The 19,631-nt window shown below is 39.5% G+C and overlaps 1 pseudogene; it reads left to right on the forward strand.

Annotated features, from left to right (window-relative positions):
* The first annotated feature begins 1,011 nt into the window (after positions 1-1,011).
* Positions 1,012-1,532, forward strand: LOC140517778 (geranylgeranyl transferase type-1 subunit beta pseudogene; annotated as a pseudogene).
* The last annotated feature ends 18,099 nt before the right edge of the window (positions 1,533-19,631 follow it).

Below are 19,631 nucleotides of genomic sequence, written 5' to 3' on the forward strand. Positions count from 1 at the left end.
GTTTTGTTTTTGTTTTTTCAGTGTGGGAGGAGGGAGAGAAAATAAATTGTTAATTGAAAAAAAAGTTAAATTTTACCACAAGTAAAAAAAAAAAAATCCTAGGAGATATAAAGTGACTTATCCAAGGTTACATGGAAAATAAATGGCTGTAATGGGACCAGAAGCCAGACCTAATTCTTATCCCTGATCATTTTCCATTTCAGCACAGTGGCTTGCTAGATCTTCTCCCAGGTAATGGAAAGGTATGTCAAAGTCAGGAAATGCCTCCTGAAAAAGGTAATATTTGAACTGAGTCTTAAAAGTATCTAGGATATACAGGTGAAAAGAGAGTATTCCAAGCATGGAAATAAGGAGATGCAAAAGACAGAATAAGTTATAAAAGAAGAGTATAATCATCTGTACATCTAGCTGAGGTGAGGTGAAATATTTAGTTAGCTAAGTAAACTGAGGAACTGGGAAGCCAGAATGTTTGTGGGAAAATCAGTATGTATGCTGATGCTTCCTATATGCAGGCAGGTGTGGGAGTGGAGAGAAAAACTGTGAACCAGATAATGAACTCATTGAGTAAGGAAGTATAGTGTCTTTGGAGTGAACAAAGTCCACCAAGATCTAAATTAATCAGTTCAAAGGAAAATATATTTGCAATGGGATATACACAGTATGAGAGAGAAATCAACACAGAGTGGGCCTGGTGGGTTACAGTAGGAATTCTGGGAAAGATCTGAAATGCTGCTTGTGACTGAGGGATCCTGAAAAGGAGGTAGAAAGATATTAAAGCTGAACTTCACCTAATTGGTCTCAATATAGATAGAAGTTTTTCCCCCAAATCTGATTTGTATAAGCCAGGTGTGGGGAAACTACAGCTTCGAGGCCACATGTGACCCTCTAGCTCCTCAAATGCATCTCATTGACTAAAACCAAATTTCACAGAACAAATTCCTTTAATAAAAGGATTTGTGGTAGTCTCCCTGTAATCTTCCTGTAACCTTACTGGGGATTCATTCAGGTGGAATGGACTTAAAGATTAATAAAGACCTCTCTGATTTCACAACAGGAGGATCAACTTTTTGTGGCATTGCATCATTATGTCTGATGGATAAATTAGAAGAAGTTTTTTTTCTGAAAAAGAATTAAACAGAATAAAGAGATGGTGCATAATGAGGCAACAGACTGGTTATCATGGATGACCCAATAAGCTTGTAGATACCTGCTATTCTTTTTGGGTGGGGGCAACTTTAAAGCTGTTGAAAATTTTCCAATATACAAACTTTGAGAAAAATAGAAATCATATCTTATTAACTCAAGATTGCCTTGTAGGTGGATTTACGAAGTGGCCAGATGGTCATCCAGATGCTTTGCATGAGTACTTTGGAATTTGTGGTCTCTCACTGATGGAGGAAAGTGGAATTTGCAAAGTTCATCCTGCCCTGAATATAAACACATGGACTTCTGAACTCCATCAGAATCTTCAGCAGAGCTGGAAAACCAAGGACTCTAAACAGTGTTCAGAAAATGTGTATATTTCCACGTGACTGATTTGAGTTTTGTGAGACAGGAATAGGGTCAGTAATTGATAGCATAATGTTAGACGAAGGCTAAAAGTCATGCGTAAGGTGCTATTTTTTTTTTTTAGGGGATAGAGTCATATAATCAAATCTTATGCCGGCGTCACTTTGAAATGTAGTCTTGAAATGTAGCTCAGCCCTTTGCACTGTGATTCAAGAGTGTTTCATTTGTGTTGAAGTTTGCACTGTAGAATCTGATGCTTCTTCAAGTGCTTATATTTCTTTGAAACCCCTTGAAGCAAGTGAACAAATGTGTATTTGTTAATTTTTTTTATGTTTTCAATACAAATCATATCAAAGTGCATTAATCAAAAAGTATCTTTAAAACAAGCTTATACTTCATATAACACTGACAGCCTTCCAGAGACTACTTGATAGCCTTTTGCAACCTTGATTTACCTATAATATATAGATGGGTTTGGGGATAAATTATGTTTCAAGGAATTATTCTTTGAAGGCACTTATTTCCAAAATTTTTTAAATGACGTATTCTGTCTTTTCCTTAAGTTGGTGTGCCATTTAAAATTATAGGTCCTACTTAAAAATTCAGTAATAATTTTATACCAAGAGGAAGTAGGCTTATTAATTACAATTAAAGCTTTTTAAAGAGATATTGTTATTGAAGTGCTTCATTGAACCAGTGTAGAGTAAGAGGGCAATATAAATTGAACCATATGTAGTTTTTGAGAAAGCATAATATCTTTAGGCAGTTTTGCTGGAGTGGGGTATAGTCAAAGTGTGGAAGAATTCCCATTTATTTTTAGTTTCAATTTCAGAATATTTGTTCCCTTTTACCTTTCTGAGAGAATGGAACAACCTTCTTAGAAAACTAAGGTTATTAATACTAGGTAATAGTTTTTTTAAAAAAATAATAATGTTATACTTAAAAATCAAAATTTTATGATTGTGGTATTTTGGGCCCCTTAGGATTTTGTTCATATTTTGCTTCTAAACTAACTGTGAGCAACAAATGGTGCTTCCATGGTTTAACAATCCACTGCTTAAGTAAGTTGAAACCTGCATTCAGGAATATAATTGAACACTTTATAAGAGCACATATACATATAAATAACAGCATCTGGCATTATGGTTAGAACACTGAACCAGGAGTTGGGAAGGTGAGTTCAAATCCAGCCTCAGACACTTTGTCCTGTGTCCTTGGGCAAGTCACAACCTCTGTCGGCCTCAGTTTCCTCATTTGTAAAATGGGGATAATAATAGCACCCACTTAACAGGATTATAGGGAGGATAAGATGAGATAATATTTATAAAGTGCTTGCCAAACCTTAAGCACAATATAAATGTATTATTATTATACATTTATGTATATATGTATATATACATGCATGTGTGTGTGATGTGCATTTTTTTCTGATGAATCTTTTTATAAAAGAATGAATTGGACCACAAAAAAAAAAAAGAAAAGATTTGTTCTGTAAAACTTGGACTCAGTCAAAAGGCTGCACCCAAAGACCTAGAGGGCCACATGTGGACTCAAGGCTACAGATTCACCACCCCCTGAATAAACCTTGATTGTACTTTATCACTCATGCTTCAAAAAATATGTATATTTTATTGATGTTTTTTGTTTGTTACACCACAGTCACCAATATGCCCATGCACTTCCGCATGAAGTAGAACCTTTCATTTTAACAAAGAAAAAGTTATGCAAAACTAAAGCAAACAGTTACTACCTCTAATATCATACTCAATATATTCCACATATAGCTAACAAAAGGTATTACAGGTAAAATGACAGTGTACTAAAGGTTTCTATTTTTATAGGATACATGACATGGGTGTATTTTCCTTTCAAAGATCTTAAAAGATCACACATTAGGGTATGATTTATATCTGGACAAATGTATTTTTTAAACTTTGCTCACAAGATCAATCATAAGCATTTATGAAGCACTTATTATGTTCTGGGCACTATGCTAAGTGCTGTGGGTACAAAAAAAGGCAAAAGACAACCTCGACCCTCAAGGAGGTTACAATCTAGTGGGAGAGACAATATAAATACAAATATATACAAAGCAAGCTATATGTAGGATTGTAAGGGCAAGCAAAGTAAAATCTTTGCGGTTTTTGTTTTGGTATAAGTCAAGAGCCTCTGATTGAATAATATGATTAAAGAAAACCTCCTCACCCATTAATGGGCTTGGGAAGATTTGTAGGAAGGCCCTCACATTTTGTCAATGAGGCACTGGTTATCAAGGGTTGTGATGTCTCCTGACTCTGAAAAATGTATAAGTACTCTAAAGTGAGGTTTTACTTTGGGACTTGGTTTTTGGAAGAAGTTTTATGTTCCAGATGAGACTCTGGGAAGGTGCTAAGTAGTCCCCCAACTTTGAAAACCTAGATGTTGGTGCTCCTCTCTCTGGTAACTATGTATGTATGATCACACAGTTATCTGTCTGTTGATTTGTGATTGTATTGTGATGTATTGCTTATGTAAGACAGTTGGAAGCCATGTCTGTTGATTTTGATTTCTCTGTATTTTCTCTGAAGTTCAGGGTGTTGACTTTGTCCTGTGAACTAAGCGAATGATACATGTGCTTGATTAAAGTGATTGTTGGACCCCCAAAAATTGCCTTTCTTTTTAGAAAAGCAAATCAAAGAACCTGTGATAGCAGGCCCTTCTGTGTATGTCGAGGTGCTTATTGTTACATTATAGGGACGTGATCTGCATAAATTAAAAGGAAAGTATGGGGTTTTGTGAGATTAGGATATTGTCTATTGTTTCCCAGTTATGATGGCTATGGTTCTATGGTGCCCTGGGAGATGGGGATGGACAGAGCCTGGGCTCAAATGGATTAGCCTGGCTCCAGACTGTGCTGACGGGGTGAATGTCCTGAGTTTGTATTGTATGCAAAGTCTTGAAACAGGAATGGAAAACTTCCAGGCAACCACCTAGCAGAAACAGATAATGGCCTGTGTACTGAATTTGGTGAGGTGAAGAACGGAGAGCATTCCAAGCATGGGAAATTTCCATAACAATTGCCTGGAGCTAAGAGATAGATTTTCTTGTTCACGGAACAATCAGAAAGACTGTCACTGGAGCAAAGGATATATGTTGGGGAGTAGGGCATAAGGAGACTGGAAAGATAGAAGGGGGCTAGGCTGTGAAGATTTTTGAAGGCCAGAGCATTTTGCATTTTAATCTAAAGATAATAGGGCACTACTTGAGTTTTTTGAGTCAAAAAAATGACATGGTTGAATCTCTACTTTAGGAAAATCACTTTGGTTTCTGAATGGAACGAGGAGAGACTTGAGGCAAACAGATCCACCAGCAGGCAGCAGTCCAGACATGAAGTGATGAGAACCTGCACTAGAGTGGTGACAGCGTCAGATGAGAAAGAGGCATATTCAAGAGATGTGAGTGAGGTCACAACAAATGGCACGAATTTTTTTTCTGTAAAATATTAGGTAAGATTCTCAGACAAGACAGTCATTTGAGAATAACCCATGGGAGATTTGAGGAGAGATGAAAATATTTAGAACCACAATGGAAAGTGGGAAAGGGAGTTCATAAGTGGAGTGAAGTGGCATTGCCTAACAGCAGTCAGGACTCAGTTGAGGTTGTGTAACATAAATTTATAGTGGACTCAGTCAAAATATTTCCATGTTTTTCTCTATTTTCATTCAGAAGGAAATGTATAGAATTAAAGGTAGTGGATGATAGGAGTCATCCAAGAATGAGGCCTAGCTAGGCATATTCAGGGATAGGAAAAGATAGATAAGGTTTCAAGAGATGAAGACAGGAAAGTTGAATTGGTTGTCCAAGGGGTCAAGATAAGGAAAAGAGGAGAAAGTGACTAGGGCAGGGGAGCTGGCCTGGGAAAGAATTGAAGGGTCAGGGGATTGGAGGTCATGACACTAAGGTTAGGGTTTTGTAAGGAAAGACAAAGAGAGAGAGGAAAAAAATCAATAGATCATGACTAGATAAAGTGATTTCAGAATTTTTGAATATGGAAGTGTTACATATGTGGGTGGTCACAAGATCTAGAGTGTAACTACTTTTGTGAATGAGGAAGAAGTGGAAGAACAGCTCATGAGAAAAGAGGAGGCTGAGGCTGAGTGATTAGGGAATTTGAGGGAGAGTCACTCTACATGTTGAAGTACCTAGTATGAAGGCAGGAGTTAGGGGGGAGAGAAAAATTATGAATCAAGTAGCAAAATCATTGAGGAATGAAGGAAAGTGACCTAGAGATCTGCAGACAACAGGTAAAAGGATTTTGATTGGGTAGTAGATATGAATAGCATGAACCTCAAAGCAAAAGTGATTACTGAGTGATAGACATAAAGGTAGAACTTGGTAGTGCCAGTGGGGACTAAAGTATATTCCAACTTCTCTAACTCAAACCAGTGATCTGAGGAGAATGAGTGAGAGTAGACACAGTATTAGAAAGGGTGCCCAGGGAGGCAGTGTTATCAGAGGGGAGTCAGGTTTCAACAATATCTCACAGAAGTAAGGAGTGGGAAGGAGAAAATTTTGAAATGAAGTTTGTTGCCTATGGAACATGCATTTCAGAGCACATGATGGAAGGGCTCAGTGGCTTTTGGTTGAAACTTTGGGGTACAAGGGTTGAGGAGGACAGGAATTAAGAATTTTGTGGTGAGAGGTGGGGAAAGGGATTTGGATGATGATCGACAGGAGTTCAAAGTCAATAGAATATGAAGAGTATGACCATATATGAGAATGTTCATCATTGCATGGAGGGTACCATTCCTCTACCCAGTAGGGCTGCAACATAAGATGGGTAGCATACAGTCACATGGTTGGATGGAAAACTTCACTTCATAATTCTTCTTCCCTCCCCAAAGACAGAATATTAGATAGGGAAAGAGTGCAACTGAAGATGAAAGTTGAACATGCACAGCTAAAGAAAGAAGCCCCATTCCCCACTAACTTTTCTCCTCCTTTTTCCTCAAAGGATAAGTGCATTAGGATATGGAAGGCCTGAAGTCAAGTAAGTTGATCTTCATTGCAACTGAGTATCTCCACATCCCATTTGAGAGACTGAACTGGTAGCAGGAGATGGAAGTTGCCTTGTACTAGTATACATGGAAGTCATTGCTTTGGAGCAGATGGAAGATGACTGATCTGGTATGTTTCCTTGAAACCTTCCCTCACAGGACCATACTGTGCCCAACAGGAAATAGAAGGAACAAGACACATGTGGTCTGAGGTCTTCTCAACTGAGAAGGTTATCTTTGAAGTGACATTAGGAAGTTATAGACTCCTTGTGCTGAGAGAAGTCTTTAATGGCTGATAGAAGAAAGCAACTAACCTGATTCCTTGCACCCTTTTCTTAAGGGACACACTGCACCAACAAGAGATGGCAGGTACAAGGTACTAGTAGTCTGAGGAGCTTTGGCTCCTCTTCTTATCTGAGGAAACCGGCTAGGATCTCAGGAAAGAAATTTATGTTCCAGATAAGCTACAGAGCTGGTCTATAAGTGTGAATATCTGTAAGAAATAGTATAAAAGGACATTGAGTTGGGCCCAGAATTAAACATGGGGCAGAAAATGAGTTGGATTGACCTTAGATAATTGCAAATCTCCTTTATTGACCCTAAGATTCCCAAGAAAACAAAGGCCCATCTTTTCAATACTAATCTCCTACTGGTATTGCTGGATGGTGGTGAGGCATAGGGTAAAATTGCCTCTGACAAACTAAAAAGATTAGCACACAATAGATAGGGGCTTGGTGGGTGTAAAGAGGTTGCAAAATATAACCAGTGAGGAATCAGAAGAATTATATTATCAAGGTGTAAATTATGTTATCAAGGAAACTATGACCGAAAGATAAGAAGGAAAATCTAGTGAGAGATGACAGATAAATGACTATAAAGCCTCCAGCATATTGGATGGACCCCCTTGGATCCAAAGTATGAAAGGACAAAAATGAGTAGGCAGGCATAGATGGATTATGAACTATATCATAATCTGAGGGAATTCTGCAAATCAGTGAGATCACACATCACAGTGATCATTTGAATTCTGACCTCCTACCACACTTCCAACTATCTCCCTTGTCTTCATGAGCAAGAAACAGTTTTGTGGGTGGTAATTTTTTTTAATCAGCTATTTATTTAAGATACGATGCTTGTTTGTTTTAAGCCATCCAAATTAAATACAGCTTCAGGAAAGTCTAATTGGTAGTTGTGTTTGTTTCTAGGTGTCTTGGGCCTTTTCATCTCTGCTGAAAACTATAATCCTAGCCCTGCAGCATTTTCGAATCTGTCACTGGGGGATTCTGACACTCAGGAAAAAGCAATAGGAGTGCTCAGGACCCAGGAAGGAGCAACCTGATACACAATAAGCACTCATAACTGAAGGGGCACAAGAAACTAATGGGTCAAAGTGCCCTGTAAGCAAAACAAGATGCTTTGGTCAGAAAAGCAGAAATGTCATGGGGGAGCTGGAATTATGATATCTTGAAATAGTGGGAAGAAATATGAATTAGGTGTTAAGAAAGCTGGTCTGAAGTCTTGACTATACCACTTGCTAGCTGTGTGATCTTGGTCAAGGGACTTTGACTCCTGGAGATTCAGTTTTCTGATATGTAAACCACAGATAATGACTAAAATGATTATTAATGTTCTCTCTAGGTCTGGCATTCTACTATTAAATGGTGTTGTAGAGATAAAGGCCAAATTACTGTGGAATAATATAGTTGAGGAAGTCAACCAGGAGGTAGTATATTACCATCCAAGGCCTTATATGACAAGGAATGTTTAAATAAGAAAACAAGAGATCACCTGTGGTCCTGGGCCTATATTCAGGGCATAATAGGAGAACTTCTTAAGGACTGTCAAATCTATTTCCCACCTCTGGTCATTTGTATGGGCACACAATAGAGTGAGACAGAATCTAAAAAGTATTGCTAAGGATTATGAAGTTCTCACCAAAAAAACTGAAGACATTAAGGGAAAAGTTGATGTTTTTACCCTTAAGGGGAAGGAGCATGATCCCTAACACAGATTTGTAAAGCAAACAATTGATTGAGAGTATACTGTTTGAGAGGGAAATATGGATATCTGGTCCTTAATTTCAGACATGGCAAAGCTACAGTCTTGGCCAGAAATGGAGTGAACCTGATGAAGACCAACAAAAATGTATTGGTTCAGCCAATACATTCTAGAAAACAATTTGGCACTATGCCCAAAATGATATTAAACTTTGCATATCCTTTGAGTCAGTGATACTACTACTAGATCTATGCCCCAAGGACATTAAAGAAAGAGGAAAAGGACTCATCTGTACAAAAAAATCTATATCAGTTCTTTTTTGGGGGGTGTGGTAAAGAACTGGAAGCTGAAGAGTATCTAATTGAGCAATGGATGAACAATTTGTGCATGAAATTGTAATGGCATACTATTGTGCTGTAAAAAATGATGAAAGGTACAATTTCAGAGAAACCTGACAGTACATGTAAGGACTAAAGAAGAGTGAATTTAATAGAACCAAAAGTACAATTTACAAAGCTGTATGATATAGTAGATATAGTGCTGGGCATGGAATCTGAAAGAGTTCTTTAAATCTGGCATCATACAAAAAAAATATTTTGTAAAGCTAGAAAAATCATAATAACAAAATTCTTTTGGAAGAACAAAAGCTTAAGAGTATCAAAAGAATTTATGAAAAATGTAAACAAAGGAGATTTTACAGTATCAGATGCAAAACCGTATTTAAATGCAGTAATCGTCAAAACTATCTTTTACTGGCTAACAAGTAGAAAGGGGAATCAGTGGAACACAGTAGACATAATTCACAGTAGTAAATAAATATAATAACCTTTGGTTTGAAAAATGTAAAGATTTAACATTTTGGGATAAGAATTCATTATTTGGTAAAAAGCTGATAAAACTTAAAAGCAGTCTGACAGAAACTGGATATAAATCAGTATCTTACACTATTTATCAAGATAAGACAAAATAGATACATTACCTAAATATAAAGGGAGATATCATAAGAAAATTAAAAGAACATGGAACATATTACTGATCAGAATTATTGATAAGAGAAGAATTTGTGAATGAACAAGAGACAGATATATAAAATAAATAATTTTGATTATTTTAAATTAAAAAGGTGTTTTACAAATAAAACCTGTGTTACCAATACTAGAAAGAAAGTAGAAAATTAGAGAAAAATGTTTATAGACAGTTCCTCAGGCAAAGGTCTCATGTCTCAAATATGTTGACAAGTTTGTCAACTTAATAAGAATGTGAATCATACCCCAACTGATAAAGGATCAAAGCGTATGAACAGGAAATCAAAACTATATATAGTCATATGGAAAAATTCTTTAAATCACTATTAATTAGAGAAATGCAAATTAAAGCAACTTTGAGATACCATCTGACCCCATAAGACTGGTTAAAATGAGAGAAAGGGAAAATGGCAAATGTTAGAGGGGATGTTGAAAAATTGGGACGTCTGTCTGAAAACTGTGAAGTGATGCAACCATTGGGGAGAGTAATCTGAAATTATGCCCCAAAAGGTATAAAACTGTATAACTTTTGGCCCAGCAATACCACTATTAAGTCTGTTTCCCAAAGTTATCAGAGAAAAAAAAGATAAAGAACCTATGTTTCTACAATATTAACAGTAGCTCTTTCTGGTGGCAAAGAACTGAAAATTGAGGGGATGCTCATCATTTAGTGAATGGCTAAATAAGTTGTGATATATGACTGTAATGGAATACTAATATGTTAAGAAATGATAAACTAGTTGAATTTAGAAAAACATGTGAAGACTTGCCTAAAATAACGTAGAGTGAAATAAGCAGAAACAAGAGAATGTTGTGCACAATAACAGCAATAATACTCAAAGAACAACTGTGAATGACCAAGTTATTTTGAGCATTATAAATACTCAAATATACTACAAAGGGAGATGCTAGCTACCTTCAAAGAAAAAAATGGAAGTATTTAATGTGGCATTTGTATGTGTATGTGTGAAATTGTGACCTCTGGTATGGGACGATGATGGAAAGAGACATTTCCTGACTTAAAATGTAACAGAAATATTAGTAGAATTACACTGACTTTGGGAGCCAAGATGGCAGAGTGATCAGTATTTTCTGTCTCCCCATCTTGACCTTGATGAGCCCAGAGAATATCTTCTGGGGAAAAAACTCTGGAACAGTGGAAGCAGAAGAAGGAAGGGGTTAACAGACTCTCAGCCCATGAAGCTAGAAAGATCACTAAGGAGGGTTCCTCTTGCTGTAGGAAAAGATGACCAGTGTAGGATCAGAGGTGTCCCAGACAACCCCAACTCAGTGAACCAGGAGAAGATCCTGAGCCCCAGGGGTATGAAGTCAGTAACTGCCCATACCAGGACCCCAGGCGAGCCTCAACACCCCAGTTGAATCCGGAAGACACTAGAGCAGACAGCTGAGCTTGCTATGCTATAGCTCAATAGAGAAGCCTCCACCATCCAGACCAACCCTCCCCCATACTTAATGCGCTACATCCAGGATAACTTTGGGGAAAACCCCAAAAGACCTAACCTGACCTTTGCTTTCAAACACCAGCCAACTCAGCACCAGGTAAGCTGCAACATTTTACTATCTAGCTGAAAGAACCAGAGGTCACAACACACAAAGCCTCAAGTTTTAGGCATAAGATCTGTGGGACAGAACTCCATATGCCACAGATGCAGAGATCTACTTTAAAAGCCAGGAAAAGCATTATTATCATGAGTAAGAAGCAAAGCAGAAAAAGAAGGCAATAGAATCGTTCTATGGGGTCAAGGACCAAAACACAAATACCAAAGAGGCCAGCATTGAGACCGTACTCCCATCTGAAACTTCAGAAGGGAGTATGAACTGATCTGTAGCACAAAGAGCCTTCTTGGAAGACCTCTGGAAGAATTTTAAAAGGCGCATTAGAGAAATAGAAGAAAAACTGGCCTATGATTTTAAAAAGAATTCACTGAAGAAAACAGTTCCTTAAAAAAGAAAAATTGGGGGGCGGAGCCAAGATGGCGAAGTAGAAAGACGCACATACACATAGCTCCGAACCCACAAATCACAGAACGGCTAGAGGGGACCAAGCCAGGGTGAATTCTGCACCCAGAGACCACGGAGTATTGGAGCGAGGGAGATTTCTGCTCCAGAGAGACCTGCGGACCTCTCGCGGGGGGGGTCCTTCGAACTGCGGACTGGGCGCCGGGCCGGGGAGCGGAGTGCGGCCCTGCCGTGGCCGTGACACTGAGGGGAGGAGATCCGAGAGGGCAACGGGGACGGGATCTCCAGCGGCCACGCAGGTCCCCCCACCCACAGAGGGACCTGCAAACCTCTCGCAAAAGGTCCATCGCGCTGCAGACACGGAACCCAGCCTGGACCTGCGGCGGCAGCGGCCACGGCTCCGAGAGGCACAGATCTGAGAGGGCTCCGGAGGCGGGATCTTCAGCGGCAGCACAGGCCCCCCCACCAACAGGTGACTGACGAGGGTGGGTGAAAGAGTCTCTTTGGCGGGTTGAGAGGGGAGTGGGGTGCCCCCATGGCTCGGGGCCCCCCCGGGAGGTGGGGGCTGAGAGGCGGTTGTGGACGGGGGCTCCCCAAATGGGCAGGAGCCTGGATCCATTGTGGAAGGTCTGTGCATAAACCCCCTGAGGGAACTGGGCCTGAGAGGCGGCCCTGCCCCGACCTGACCACCTGAACTTAATTCTCACACTGAATAGTAGCCCTGCCCCTGCCAAAAATCCTAAGGCGGGAAGCAGCATTTGAATCTCAGTCCCCAAACGCTGGCTGGGAGGACCAGGAGGCGAGGTGGGTGTGAGGAGAACATTCAGAGGTCAGCCCACTGGTTGGAGAAAATGCCAAGAAAAGGGAAAAGAAATAAAACTATTGAAGGGTACTTTATTGGAGAAAAGACACTTCCTCCCTTCCTTTCTGATGGGGAGGAACAATGCTTGCCATCAGGCAAAGACACAGAAATCAAGGATTCTGTGTCCCAGCCCACCCAATGGGCTCGGGCCATGGAAGAGCTCAAGAGGAATTTTGAAAATCAAGTTAGAGAGGTGGAGGAAAGACTGGGAAGGGAAATGAGAGGGATGAGGGAGAAGCATGAAAAGCAGATCAGCTCCCTGCTAAAGGAGAACCAAAAAAATCTTGAAGAAATTGGCACCTTGAGAACTAGCCTAACTCAGCTGGCAAGGGAGGTGCAAAGGGCCAATGAGAAGAAGAATGCTTTCAAAAGCAGAATTAACCAAATGGAAAAGGAGATTCAAAAGCTCACTGAAGAAAATAGATCTTTCAAAACTGGAATGGTACAGATGGACGCTAAGGACTTTATGAGAAAGACAGATATCTCAGAACATACCGCGCAGATTCGAAAAATGGAAGATAATGTGAAATATCTTATTGGAAAAACAACTGACCTGGAAAATAGAATCAGGAGAGACAATGTAAAAATTCTGGGACTACCTGAAAACCATGATCAAAAGAAGAGCCTAGACATCATCTTCCATGAAATTATCAAGGAAAACTGCTCTGAGATTCTAGAACCAGAAGGCAAAATAAATATTCAAGGAATCCACAGAACACCGCATGAAAGAGATCCAAAAAGAGAAACTCCTAGGAGCATTGTGGCCAAATTCCAGAGTTCCCAGGTGAAAGAGAAAATATTGCAAGCAGCCAGAAAGAAACAATTCAAGTATTGTGGAAATACAATCAGGATAGCACAAGATCTGGCACCCTCTACATTGAGGGATAGAAGGGAATGGAATAGGATATTCCAGAAGTCAAAGGAACTAGGACTGAAGCCAAGAATCACCTACCCAGCAAAACTGAGTATAATACTTCAGGAGAAAAAATGGTCTTTCAATGAAATAGAAGACTTTCAAATTTTCCTGATGAAAAGACCAGAGCTGGAAAGAAAATTTGACTTTCTAACACAAGAATGAAGAGAACCATGAAAAGGCGAACAGCAAAGAGGAATCATAAGGGACTTACTAAAGTTGAACTGTTTACATTCCTACATGGAAAGACAATATTTATAACTCTTGAAACATTTCAATATCTGGGCACTGGGTGGGAGTACACACACACACACATGCACACACGCACACATACATAGAGACAGAATGCACAGAGTGAATCGAAGAGGATGGGATCATATATTAAAAAAAAAAATGAAATCAAGCAGTGAGAGAGAAATATTGGGAGAAGAAAGGGAGAAGTTATATGGGGCAAATTATCTCTCATAAAAGAAGCAAGCAAAAGACTTATTAGTGGTGGGATAAAGAGGGGAGGCAAGAGAAAAACATGAGGTCTACTCTCATCACATTCCACTAAAGGAAAGAATATAACGCACACTCATTTTGATAGGAAAACCTATCTCATAATACAAGAGAGTGGGGGACAGGGACACAAGCAGGGTGGGGGGGAGGATGGAGGGGAGGGCATGGGGAGGAGAATGCAATATGAGGTCGACACTCATGGGGAGGGAAAGGACCATAAGAAAATAGAAGTAAAGGGGGACAGGATAGGATGGAGGGAAATATAGTTAGTCCTATACAACACAACTAGTAGGGAAATCATTTGCAAAACTAAACAGATATGGCCTATATTGAATTGCCTGTCTTTCAAGGGGAAGGGGTGGAGAGGGAGGGAGCTAAGGAGGTTGGAACTCAAAGTGTTAGGACCAAATATAATGTTCTTACCACTGGGTAACAAGAAATACAGGTTAAGGGGTCAAGAAAGCTATCTGGTCCTACAGGACAAAAGAGAAGATGGAGACAAGGGCAGGGAGGGAGGATAGAGGAGAGAGCAGATAGGTCACAGGGGCAATTAGAAAGCTCGGGTTTGGGGGGGGAGGGGATAAAAGGGGAGAAAATTTGTAACCCAAAATTGTGTGAAAATAAATTTAAAAAAAGAAAGAAAAATTGGACAAATGGAAAAGGAAGTACAAAACATAACTCGTGAAAATAACTCCTTCAAAGGAACAATTGAACAGATGGAAAAGGAGATGTATAAGTTAACTGAAGAAAATGATTTGATAAAAAATAGAATTGGGAAAGTAGACAGTAATGAATCTAGAAGACATCAAGAATCAGTCAAACTGAATCTAAAGAATGAAAAAATAGAAGAAAATATAAAATATCTGATTGGAAAAACAACTAACTTGGAAAATAGAGCCAGGAGAGGAAATCTAAGGATTATTGGTCTGCAAGAAAGCCATGATGAAAAAAAGAGCCTAGACAATATAATCCAAGAAATCATCAAGGAAAATTGCCCAGAAGTTCCAGACCCAGATGGTGAAATAGTTATCTAAAGAACCCACCATTCATCTCCTAAAAGGGATCCCAAACTAAAAACACCAAGGAATATCATTGTAAAATTCCAGAACTATCAAGTGAAGGAGAAAAGACTGCTGGCAGTCAGAAAGAAACAATTCAAATACCGAGGAGTTACAGTCAGGAGCACATAGGACTTTGCAATTTCTAGGTTAAAAAATCAAAGGAATTGGAATATGATATTCCATAAGGCAAAGGAGCTGAGACTACAACCAAAGATTAATTACCCAGCAAAGTTGAGCATAATATTTCAGGCAAGGAGTTGGGCATTCAGTAAAATAAGGGATTTCCAGACCTTCCTGATGAAAAGTCCAGATCTCAATAGAAAATTAGATCTTCAAAGGCAAGTCACTAGAAAAGGATTAAAAAGTGAAGAGGGAAAAAAACTTGCTACACAATACGGGAAAACTTTTTACGTCTCTATAAGGGAAAATGATACTTGTTGATCTTGAGAATTGTGTCTTTAACATGATATATAAAAGGGATATACATAGACAGAGGGAGAGGGTATAAAGTAAATGATGTAATGATAAAAAATGCCATTTAAGGGAGCAAAAGGTTGGCAACAGGAGATGTGAAAAGGAGGAGGCAGAAAATGGTAAATTACATCACTGGAAGAGGCAGAAAAATATATTACAGTACAGAGAAAGAGGGAAGAGAGATGAACATTCTTGGAGAATTACTCCGATCTGATTTGATTCAAGGAGGGAACAACAAACTCAGTTAAGTATGGAAATACAATTAGCTCTATAGGCATTAGGAGGGGAAGGGGGAAAGAAAAGGGAGGGAAGGCTAAAAGAGAGGGAAGAAATAGTAAGGGAAGGGAGTATTAATGGGGAGGGGGTGTGAAAGGAGGGATGGAAGACAAAGGGAGGTGGTGGTCAAAAATTAAAATCTATTGGGTAGGGGAGGGGAGAAGGAAGAACTAAAGGCATAAATAAGGGGAAAGTGGATGGAGGGAAAGACACAGATAGCAATCATAACTGAATGTGAATGGAATGAATTCTCCCATAAAACAGAGCTGGATAGCAGAATGGATTAAAACCATAATCCAACAAAATGTTTTTTACAAGAAACACATTTGAAATGAGAAGATACACATAGGGTAAAAGTAAAAGGTTGGAGCAGAAGCTATTGTACTTAAGCTGATATAAAAAATGCAGCAGATATAAAAAAATTAGCAATCCTAATCTCAGACAAAGCAAAAGCAGAGAAAGATCTAGTCAAAAGAGATAAGGAAGGAAATTATATACTGCTAAAAAGGCACCATAGACAACAAAGCAATTTCATTACTAAACATATATGCTCCAAGAAGAATGACATGCAAATTCTTAGAGGAGAAGTTAAGGGAGTTACAGGAAAAAATAGACAGCAAAACTGTAATAGTGAGGGACCTCAACCTCGCCTTCTCTGAACTTGATAAATCTAACCTCAAAAAAAACAAGAAAGAAGTTAAAGAGGTAAATAGACTCTAGATAATGTGAACATGATAGATCTCTGGAGATAATTGAATGGGAATAGAAAGAAATATACCTTTTTATCAGTGATATTTGACACATATACAAACATTTACCATGTACTAGGCCATAAACACCTCACTATCCAGTGCAGAAAGGCAGAGATAGTCAATATATCCTTCTCAGATAATAATGCAATAAAACGTATATATAATCAAAGGCCATGGAAACATAAAACCAAAGACTAATTGGAAAGTAAACAATATAATCCTAAAGGATGAGTGAATTAAAGAAGAAATCATAGAAACAATCAACAACTTTATTCAAGAGAATGACAATAATGAGACAACCTACCAAATTTTATGGGATACTGCAAAAGCAGTTCTTAGGGGAATTTTTATATCTTTGAGTGCCTACGTGAATAAAATAGGGAAAGAGGAGATCAATGAATTGGGCATGCAACTGAAAAAGCTTGAAAAAGAACAAATTAGAGAGGTATAGCCAAGATGGCAGAGTAGAAAGACCCATATATTCTAGCTCTTCCCCCACATCCCATAAAATACCTGTAAAGAAAGACTCTCAATACATTCTGGAGCAACAGAAGCCATAGAATGATGGAGTGGAGGAGATTTCCAGCCTAAGGTGACCTGGAAGGGCTAAAAAAAAGTCTGTCACACCAGATGCAGAGCAGAGCCAAGCCCAGCCTTGGCCACACAGCGCCAGGAGAAGGAATGGAGCAGACCTCAGGGATGGAATCTGCAGTGGCAGCAGTCGTGGTTCACAGATCCCTCAACCCACCAGTGTCAAACGCAGGTTCAAAGATCAGTTAAAGGGCTTTTCCACCTCTGTGATGAGGGATCAGAGACGTCTCCTAGCCCTGGCCCCAGGTGGCGGCAGCAGGGGCAGCAGCAGTGGGCAGTGGGGGCTACAGTGGTCAGGCATTATTGGATAAAGCACCTGGTGGAATTGAGCACTTTATCTAAATCTCGGCCATGACAAAAGCTATGGAGTAAACACTTTTCCCTTGATTGTGCTACCTTGGAGGAACTGAGATCTTACAGGTCCCCTGAGTATATTCTACTCTTGACAAAGGACCAAAAAGTCGAGGAACTGGTTGGGAAAATGCCCAAAAAAGGAGAAAAAAAATAAGACTACAGAAAGTTACTTTTTTGGTCAACAGGTATTCTCTCCCATCCTGTTTGGTGACGAAAAACAATGTTCACCATCAGGAGAAGACACAAAAATCAAGATTTCTGTGTCCAAAACTTCCAAAATAAATATGCGACAGTCACAGGCCATGGAAGAGCTCAAAAAAGATTTTGAAAATCAAGTAAGAGAGGTGGAAGGAAAATTGGGAAGAGAAATGAGAGTGATACAAGAAAATCATGAAAAACAAGTCAACAGCTTGCTAAAGGAGACTCAAAAAACGCTGAAGAAAATAACACCTTTAAAAATAAACTAACTCTTCTTCAGACTAAAGACGGGACTTCAGTGGGTCACTACTTGAACATCCAGAAGCTGGGATGCCGGAGTGATCAGTAAGTGCTCTCCCCTCCCCCCCGATGACCGTGAGGGAACCATAAAATTCTTCCCCAGATTGATCCTGGATCAGTGGGAGCAGCAGAAAGGGGCGAGTGGTCTCGTAACACCAGAGGCTGGAGAGGTGGCAAAGGGGGATTCTTCCTACCGTGGCGGAGGCTATCTGGAGGGACAGACGACCCAGGGCAGAAAAAAATTCGCACTGAGACCCAAGCAAGCCTCAGCCCGGGAGACGAGCCCCAGGAGGGGCGGGAACACGCATTGGCCTCTAGGCGTGCCCCAGCCCTCCAGGGGAAAAGGGAAGACAATAGGGAAGCTGGGATCACCATCCCCCGGACCTTGCCTTTGCCTCAGGTCAGTTGAGGAGATAGCCTGAGACCAGACCACACCTCCCACACACCTATCAAGCTAAACCCAGGGTTGATCTGGGAAACAACAACAACAACAAAAAAAAAAAAGCCTGCTTTTAGCCTAGACAAACATCAACTCAACTTAAAAGATCTGTATCTTCTGACTGAAAGAACCAAAAGCTACAACACTCAGCCAACATCATGAATCGGAAAAAGCAGACGAAAAGTGAAAAAACCATAGAATCTTTCTATGAGGATAAGGACCAAAACACAAACACCAAAGAGGTCAGAGCTGAGACTGTACTTCCATCTGAAACCTCAGATGGGACTATGAATTTCTCGCAAGCACAACTAGATTACCTGGAACGTCTGAAGAAGGATATAAAAGAAAAACTGGCCAATGATTTTAAAACCATAAAAAAAGAATTCACTGATGAGAACATCAATCTGAAAAAGAAAATTGAAGAAATGGAAAAGGAAGTTCAAAAATTAACTGGAGAGAATAATTCCCTAAAAGGAAGAGTTAATCAAACGGAAAAGGAAACTCAAAACCTAATAGGGAAAATTGATCAGATGGAAAAGGAAACCCAAAACCTAACTGGGAAAATTGGTCGAATGGAAAAAGAAGTACAAAAATTAAATGGAGAAAATAGCTCCTTAAAGGGAAAAATTGGCCAGATGGAAAAGGAGATGCGAAAGCTAACTGAAGAAAACAATACGATCAAGATTAGAATTGGGCAAGTAGAAACTAATGACTCAATGAGGCAACAAGAGTCAGTCAAACAAAATCTAAAGAATGAAAAGATGGAAGAAAATCTAAAATATTTAATTGGAAAAACAACTGACCTGGAAAATAGATCCAGGAGAGAAAATCTAAGAATTATTGGCCTGCCAGAAACCCATGATGAAGAAAAGAGTCTGGACAATATCTTCCAGGAAATCATCAAGGAAAACTGCCCAGAAGTACTAGACTCAGAGGGCAAAATAGTCATCGAAAGAATCCACCGTTCCCCACCGGAAAGGGATCCCAAACTCAAAACCCCAAGAAATATAGTTGCCAAATTCCAGAGCTATCAAGTGAAGGAGAAAATACTACAAGCAGCCAGAAAGAAACAATTTAAATATCAAGGTCACACAGTCAGGATCACACAGGACCTTGCAGCTTCTACATTAAAAGATCGAAAGAATTGGAACCCAATATTCCGTAAGGCAAAGGAGTTGGGACTCCAACCGAGGATCAACTACCCAGCAAAGTTCAGCATAACATTTCAGGCAAGGAGAAAGTCATTCAACGAAATAAGGGATTTCCAGAGCTTCCTGACCAAAACACCAGAACTCAATAGACAATTTGATCTTCAAATGCAGGTCTCCAGAGAATCATAAAAAGGTAAACAGAGGGGAAAAA

This window comes from Notamacropus eugenii, chromosome 1, assembly GCF_028372415.1.
Source record: "Notamacropus eugenii isolate mMacEug1 chromosome 1, mMacEug1.pri_v2, whole genome shotgun sequence".
Taxonomy (NCBI): domain Eukaryota; kingdom Metazoa; phylum Chordata; class Mammalia; order Diprotodontia; family Macropodidae; genus Notamacropus; species Notamacropus eugenii.